This window comes from Tupaia chinensis, unplaced genomic scaffold (genome assembly GCF_000334495.1).
Source record: "Tupaia chinensis unplaced genomic scaffold, TupChi_1.0 Scaffold149178_1, whole genome shotgun sequence".
NCBI lineage: Eukaryota > Metazoa > Chordata > Mammalia > Scandentia > Tupaiidae > Tupaia > Tupaia belangeri.
Window position 1 is genome coordinate 609904 of NW_006209026.1, and position 7113 is coordinate 617016.

At 36.9% G+C, this 7113-nt stretch overlaps 1 pseudogene; it reads right to left on the reverse strand.

Annotated features, from left to right (window-relative positions):
- Nucleotides 1–544: 544 nt before the first annotated feature.
- LOC106734148 (ubiquitin-40S ribosomal protein S27a pseudogene) lies at nucleotides 545–1007 on the reverse strand (annotated as a pseudogene).
- Between the last annotated feature and the right edge of the window lie 6106 nt (nucleotides 1008–7113).

The following is a 7113-nucleotide window of genomic DNA, read 5'->3' on the forward strand; positions in this document are numbered from 1 at the left end:
AGAAATAGAGGGGAAGGGATTGTGGCATTACCATGCTCCACTGGGGAATGCTTTCTCCTTCTCCCTCTATCTCTCTGTCTCTCTTTGGTGAGCACACATGCACTCTGGCAAATTAAAAAGTATATGTGTGTATATATATATATGTGTGTGTGTGTGTGTGTGTGTATATATATATATATATATACTGAGACAGTACAGTGTGTATATATATGTATACACACACACACACATATACATGAAAAATGTGATATGTGTGTATATATATAGTACTCATTTTACAGAGTTCTAAAATTTTTATTAATAGACTTTATATTATGATTTCTGGTTTATATATAATTATAGATTTTGTAGGGTATGGTATTTTTCAAAGCATGCATGTTGCATGTAATAACAAATCAAGGATATAGACACATTCATCTTCTTGAATATTATGGTGTACATGTTCAATAATAGTTTTATTTTTGCTTCATTTTTGGACATGTATATTGAACTGTCTACAGCATTTTTTTTTTTTAGTTCATTTCTTTTATTAACTCATAAACATTTACTTGTCTTTTGGTTTGTTGAAACAGTAAGTCAGACAACATTTGCCACAGTAATGTCTGTCAAAATGGCTGGCCATAAAAACCCCAGCACCACATTTATCTGAAGGGCACTCCCGATGAAGGTGGCTAATTTTGTCATTTTCATCCACCTTATAGTATGTCAGGACAGCCAGCTTAACCTTCTTTCTCTTATGCTTATTCTTCTTCCGAGTAGTATAAGACTTCTTTCTTTTCTTAGCACCACCATGAAGTCTCAACATAAGATGAAGCGTGGACTCCTTTTGGATGTTATAGTCAGACAAAGTATGCCCATCTTCCTTTGCCAGCAAAAATCAGTCTTTGCTAATCAGGAGGAATTCCTTCCTTATCCTGGATTTTGGCATTTACACTTTCTATTGTATCCGACAGTTCAGCCTTGAGGGTGATGGTCTTCCCTGTGAGGGCTTTTATGAAAATTTGCATCTTGGTGGTGGTTCCACCACAGATGGCGGATCGGAAAAGCTGTCTACAGCATTTTTTACTTTGCTGTGGTTCACCATTTCATAACCTATTCTACTTGCTTGCATGCATTCTTATGTCTGTTAGCAATTTACTCCCAAACTCCCCTACCCACTTGTATACCGCCATGCGACTTCCAGTATCTACCATTAGTATCTCTACTTTTATGCTATCAAGTCCTTCAGTTTTCATCATAGAGAATAGACATTTGACATATGTCAAGTGGACACATACAGAATTTGTCTTTATAGCCTGGCTTATTTTACTTGACATTATGTCTTCTAGAATCTACTTTATGTCAAACAACAGGATTTTGTTTTTCTTTATAGCTGAGTTGTATTCCATTTGTATATGTGCCTTTTTTATTATAAAGTTATTTTTAATCATAAAGTAGCACTATAAGAAATTATTAAATTAAAACATTCTTGGAATCTGAGTTCTATTTTATATAGCAATAATATACATGGACAAAAAAAGACACTGAGGAGGTTTATAAATGAGCTGTCAGATTATTTGTTAATATTTTAACTATTTAATTAAAATTTAATTTCTTTTATACTTTCGGAGAGGTTTTTTCGCTATAGGGCACGTCAGACAGACAGAGAGAGACATAGAGACAGAAAGCGAGAAACCCCCAAGGGGGCTGTTCATGCCACAATCCCTTCTCCTCCATTCTCCTCTTGGGATCTTGGGCATGCACGCACATGTGCCCGGCATGAGTTCTAAGCCACCGGGTCCGGGACGCAAACCACAGTCGACTACGTGGGAATTCAACGACATAGCCGTTACGCTAACTGCTGGTTCCCATTTCTTTTATACCTTCAATCACATATGTTACTTACCTTTTAAAGTGAATGTCCCAACATGAATATATTTCTCACCAGTCCAGTTGGGGATACTATACACATTATCATCAACAGATAATAATCCATTTTTTAGTCCCGTAAATGTCTTACCTCTCTATTTTTCTTCTTAATGTCATTCCTCAGACTCTCTCCCTTTTCCTGCTTTTTTCTCACACTGTATCTGGTATTTATAACCATTTTCTGTTTCTATATTCTCTAGTCATTCAGTTTTGGCCATAGAGTGCAGACAGTCCATATATAGTAAATGGAGACATACGATGTCTCTCCTTCATAGCCTGGCTTGCTTCACTCAGCAGTAAATCTTCCATATTCATCCACTTTCTGTCTAAATCCGGGGTCTTGGGTTTTTTTTTTTTTTTGACTGAGTAGCATTCCATTGAGTATATGTGCAACCCATTTCTCTGTTCATGGACATTTGGGTTGGTTCCATGTCTTAGCAATTATGAATAATGCTGCAATAAACAGACGTGCAAGCACTTTTCTGACTAAAGCATTCTTCTGTTCTTTGGGTAGATACCCAGGAGTGCTGGATCATATGGCAATTCTATTTGCAGATCTTTGAGGAATCTCCATATTGTTTTCCACAGTGACTGGACCAATTTACATTCCCATCAGCAGTGTAGCAAAGTTCCCCTTTCACTACATTCCCGCCAGCACTTACCATTTTTTTTTTTTTAATAATCTTAGTCATTCTGACTAGGATTAAGTGGTATCTCATTGTGGTTTTGATCCGCATCTCCCTTATGATGAGAGATGTTGAGCATTTTCTCATATGCTTTTTGGCTATTTGTATGTCTTTCTTAGAGACTTGCTTTTCTGCTCATTTTCCCATCTTTTAACTGGGTTGATCATCTTTTTTTGGGTAAGTCACCTGAGTTCCCTGTGTATTCTGGTTATTGGTCCCTTATCTGAAGCATAGTTTACAAAAATATTCTTCCATTCTGAGGGCTGTCAATTCACAATAATTATTGTGTCTTTTGCCATGCAGAGACTTTTTTTTTCTTTTGGAGAGGTTTTTGCTGTAGGGAACATGCACTCTCCAGAAAGACAGAGAGAGACAGAGAGACATAAAGCAAGAAATCACCCCTTGAGGGGGTGACCACGCCACAGTCCCTTCTACTTCATTCTCCTCTTGGGATCTTAGGCACACATGCACATGTGCCTGGAGTGAGTTTAAGCCACCGGGTCTGGGATTTGAACTGTGGTCGACTACATGGGAGTCCAGTGATATAGCCATTATGCCATCTGCTGGTCCCAGCTTCCAAGAATCTTTTGATTTCTTTTTTTTTTTTAATTTTTAAATTTTTTCATTTTTTATTTCATTTTCTTTTATACATTCAATCACATTATTTAGCTTACAAAATGAATATTTCAGCAGCTGAACATTTCTGCCTAGTACAGTTGATAAAACTATAAAATATCTTCAACAGATAATACCACATTTCTTTGTCCTATTAATGCTTTGCCTCTCTATTTTTCTTCTAAATGTCTTTCCTCAGACCCTCCTCTTTCACACACACTATATCTGGTATTTATATCTATATACTGTGTTTCTATATCCTGTAGTCAATCAGTTTCAGTCACAGAGTGCGGACACTCGGTATATATTAAGTGGGTATTAAGTGGGTACATACAATGCCTCTCCTTCATAGCCTGGTTTACTTCACTCAGCAGCAAATTATTCATCCACTTCCAGTCAAAAGCCAGGGTTTTTTTTTTTATGGCTAAACAGTATTTCATAGAGTATATGTGCTACAGTTTTTCTATCCATTCATCTGTTTGTGGGCATTTGGGTTGTTTCCATGACTTAGCAATTGTGAATAATGCCACAATAAACATCGATGTGCAAGCACTTTTCTGATGAAGTATTCTTCTGTCCTTTGGGTAGATACCAAGCAGTGGGATTGCTGGATCATATGGTTATTCTATTTGTAGATTTTTGAGGAATCTCCAAGTTGTTCTACACAGTGGCTGGATCAATTTACATTCCCACCAGCAGTGTAAGAGAGTTCCCCTTTCACCACACCCCTGCCAGCACTTAATCATTTTTCATTTTTTTAATCTTAGTCATTCTGACTGGGGTTACATGGTACCTCATTGTTGTTTTGATCTGCATTTCCCTTACAATGAGAGATGTTGAGCATTTTTTCATATGCCTTTTAGCTATTCGTGAGTCATCTTCAGAAAGTGTTTTTTTCAATTCTAGACAAACTTTATGATTGTCTTTTCTAGATCTGTAAAGAATGTGTCTGGTACTTTGATTGGGAATCTTTTAATTTCAATCTTTATTTCTTCAGTAGTTGTGAAGTCATTCAGGTTATTTAGTTTCCATGTATTTGTGTATTTTTGATGATTTTTTCCTGAAATTAATATCAAGTTTAATCTCATTACATTTAGAGAAGATGCTGGATATAGTTTCTTTGAATCTGTAAAGGCTTGCTTTGTGCCGTAGCTTATGGTCAGTCTTTGAAAAAGTTCCATGTGGGAGTGAGAAAAATGTATATCTTGTGGATTTTGGGTGGAAGGTTCTATAGATGTTTGTTAAGTCAATTTGATTAATGCTATCGTTTAGATCCTTTATGTCATTGCTTACTTTTTGTGTAAGTGATCTGTCCAAAGGAGATAGTGATGTGTTCAAGTCCCCAACAATTACTGTGTTGCAGTCTATCTCTCCTTTTAGATCTAACAGTCTTTCTTTCATGTATTTGGGTGCTCCTAAGTTAGATATATAGATATTTATAAGCGTTATAACTTCTTGATGGATTTGCCCTTTTACTACTATATAATGCCTTTCTTTGTCTCTTCATACAGTTTTTTTTTTTTTTTGAGAGGTTTTTGCTATAGGGCACATGCGCTCGCCAGAAAGACAGAGAGACAGAGAGATAGAAAGTGAGAAATAACCCCCAAGGGGGGATGGCCATGCTGCAATCCCTTCTTCATTCTCTGCTTGGGATCTTGGGCATGCACACGCACGCACCCGGCGTGAGTTTAAGTCCACTGGGTCCGGGACTCGAACCATGGTCGACTACATGGGAGTCCAGTGACATAGCTATTACGCTAACTGCTTGTCCCTAGTTTTTGTTTTAAAGCCTCTTTTGTCTGAAATTAGTATCATGACTCCAGCTCTTTTTTGGTTCCCATTTTCATGGAATACCTTTTTCCAGTCCTTCACTTTTAGTCTATGTATGTCATGAGATGTTTTCTTATAGGCAACAGATAGAGGGTTTCTGTCTTCTTTCTTTCTTTTTTTTAAAATCCAGTCAGCCAGTCTGTGTCTCTTGATTGGAGAATTTAGTCCATTAACATTCAATGTTATTAATGATCTTTCTGGACTTTTCCCTACCTTCAAATTGGCCATTGTAAGGAGAGGCAAGAGGTAGGCCATCAGAAGAAGATTCTTCATGTCTCCTGAGAACTAGTGATTTCAGGGTAAAAGATAAATGATTTCCTACTGATAATTCAGCCTCCAGCCCACAAGCTTGAGTGGTAGGGAGCTCCCCTAGCCTTCCATCTCTGTCTCTGTGTCTCTGTCTCTCTCTGCTTCTGTCTTGTCATTTTTTGGTAATTTTTCCTTAAAAAAATTGTTTTTAAGGTATTCTCTTGCTTTCAGCCCTGCCTTTGTCTTGTTAATAATCCCCTCTCCCCCTCCCACCCAGGCAGGAGAGGCAAGAAACAGACCATCAGAAGAAGATCCTCATGGCTCCTGAGAACTAGTGATTTCGTGCCGTGCAGTTTTCAATTTTGTGTTTTTTTTCAAAAAAATAATTTTTTTGAGTTTTTTCTTTAATTCTTTTTTTTTCTGTTTCTTTATTCTTGTTGTTGTTTCTTTTCTCTCTCTCTTTTTCCTTTTCTTTTTCTTTTATCTCATCTCTCCACTCCTCAATATTCATTTACTGTGTTTCTAGACAGATCTAAGGGAACTATAGCCAAACATCCAAATACTATTAGAATTAACACATTCCTCAATATCTACTGAATCTCCTGCACAAAGTGATCACAACAGAATGGCAAAAAGATTCCAGACCACCTCTTTCTGCTTGCTCCCGAAGGTTCAGATTGAACTTCAAGAATTAGGAAGAAACACACCATCCATCAGATGACTGAAAATCACTGCAGAGCCACAAGAAATATGGGAAAGCAAGAAAAATACCTCCCCTCCAAGGGAAAGGAATAACTCCTGTTCATCCACAGACAGTTCAATGGAAATCATGGAAATGTTCAATAAAGAATTTAGAACATTCATAATGGCAAAGCTAAGAGAGATGGAAGAGAAGAGAGACAATGAACTGCAGAAGAGAAAGGAGAAAGGAGCTGACGAGTTACAGGAGGTGAGGAAATCCTAGCAAGATCTAAAAGAGGAATTACACACTTTACACAAGAATAAAATGGAACTGTTAGAGATGAAGGCTATAATATAGGAAGTCAAAATCTCCCTTGAAAGTATTAATTGAAGACTAGATTATACAGAAAATAGAATCTCAGACGTAGAAGAGAAAATTGCTGGCCTAGAAAAATCCACCATGAAGACTGAGAAAATGGCCCCCCAAAATGAGAATAATACATAAGAAATACTAGATACCATCAAATGTCCAAACATCTGGATAATTGGTATCTCAGAAGGTGAAGCGACTCATAAGGGCATTGGTGATCTATTCCATGAAATCCTGCAAGAAAACTTTCCAAACTTAGAGAGGCACTCAAAGATCCAGTTCCAAGAAATACAAAGGACCCCGAATTGAATCAACCCAAGAAGATCTTCTCCAAGACACATTATAGCCAGATTGACTAAAACCACAGACAAAGACAAGATACTAATATTTGCAAGAGAAAAACATTAAGTTACATATAAAGGATATCCTATCAGGATAACAGAAGACCTCTCATCAGAAACAATGTGAGTGAGGAAATAATGGAAAAATATATTTAAAGTGTTAAGGGAAAAGCAATTTCAACCAAGAATACTGTACCCGACAAAATTTTCCTTCATGCGGAAAGAAAAACACAAGAAAATTCTTAGATAAACAAAACCTGAAAGAATTTACCAGCAGCAGACCAGATCTCCAAGAAGTTCTCAAGGGAGTGCTATATTAGGAAAATTAAATATAGACACACAGAAATTAGAGTTCAAAAACTAAGAAAATGGCCAACTTAATCATAGGGACAAGTCTGGAGTTGAATATTATATCCCAGAATTTAATCGGGAA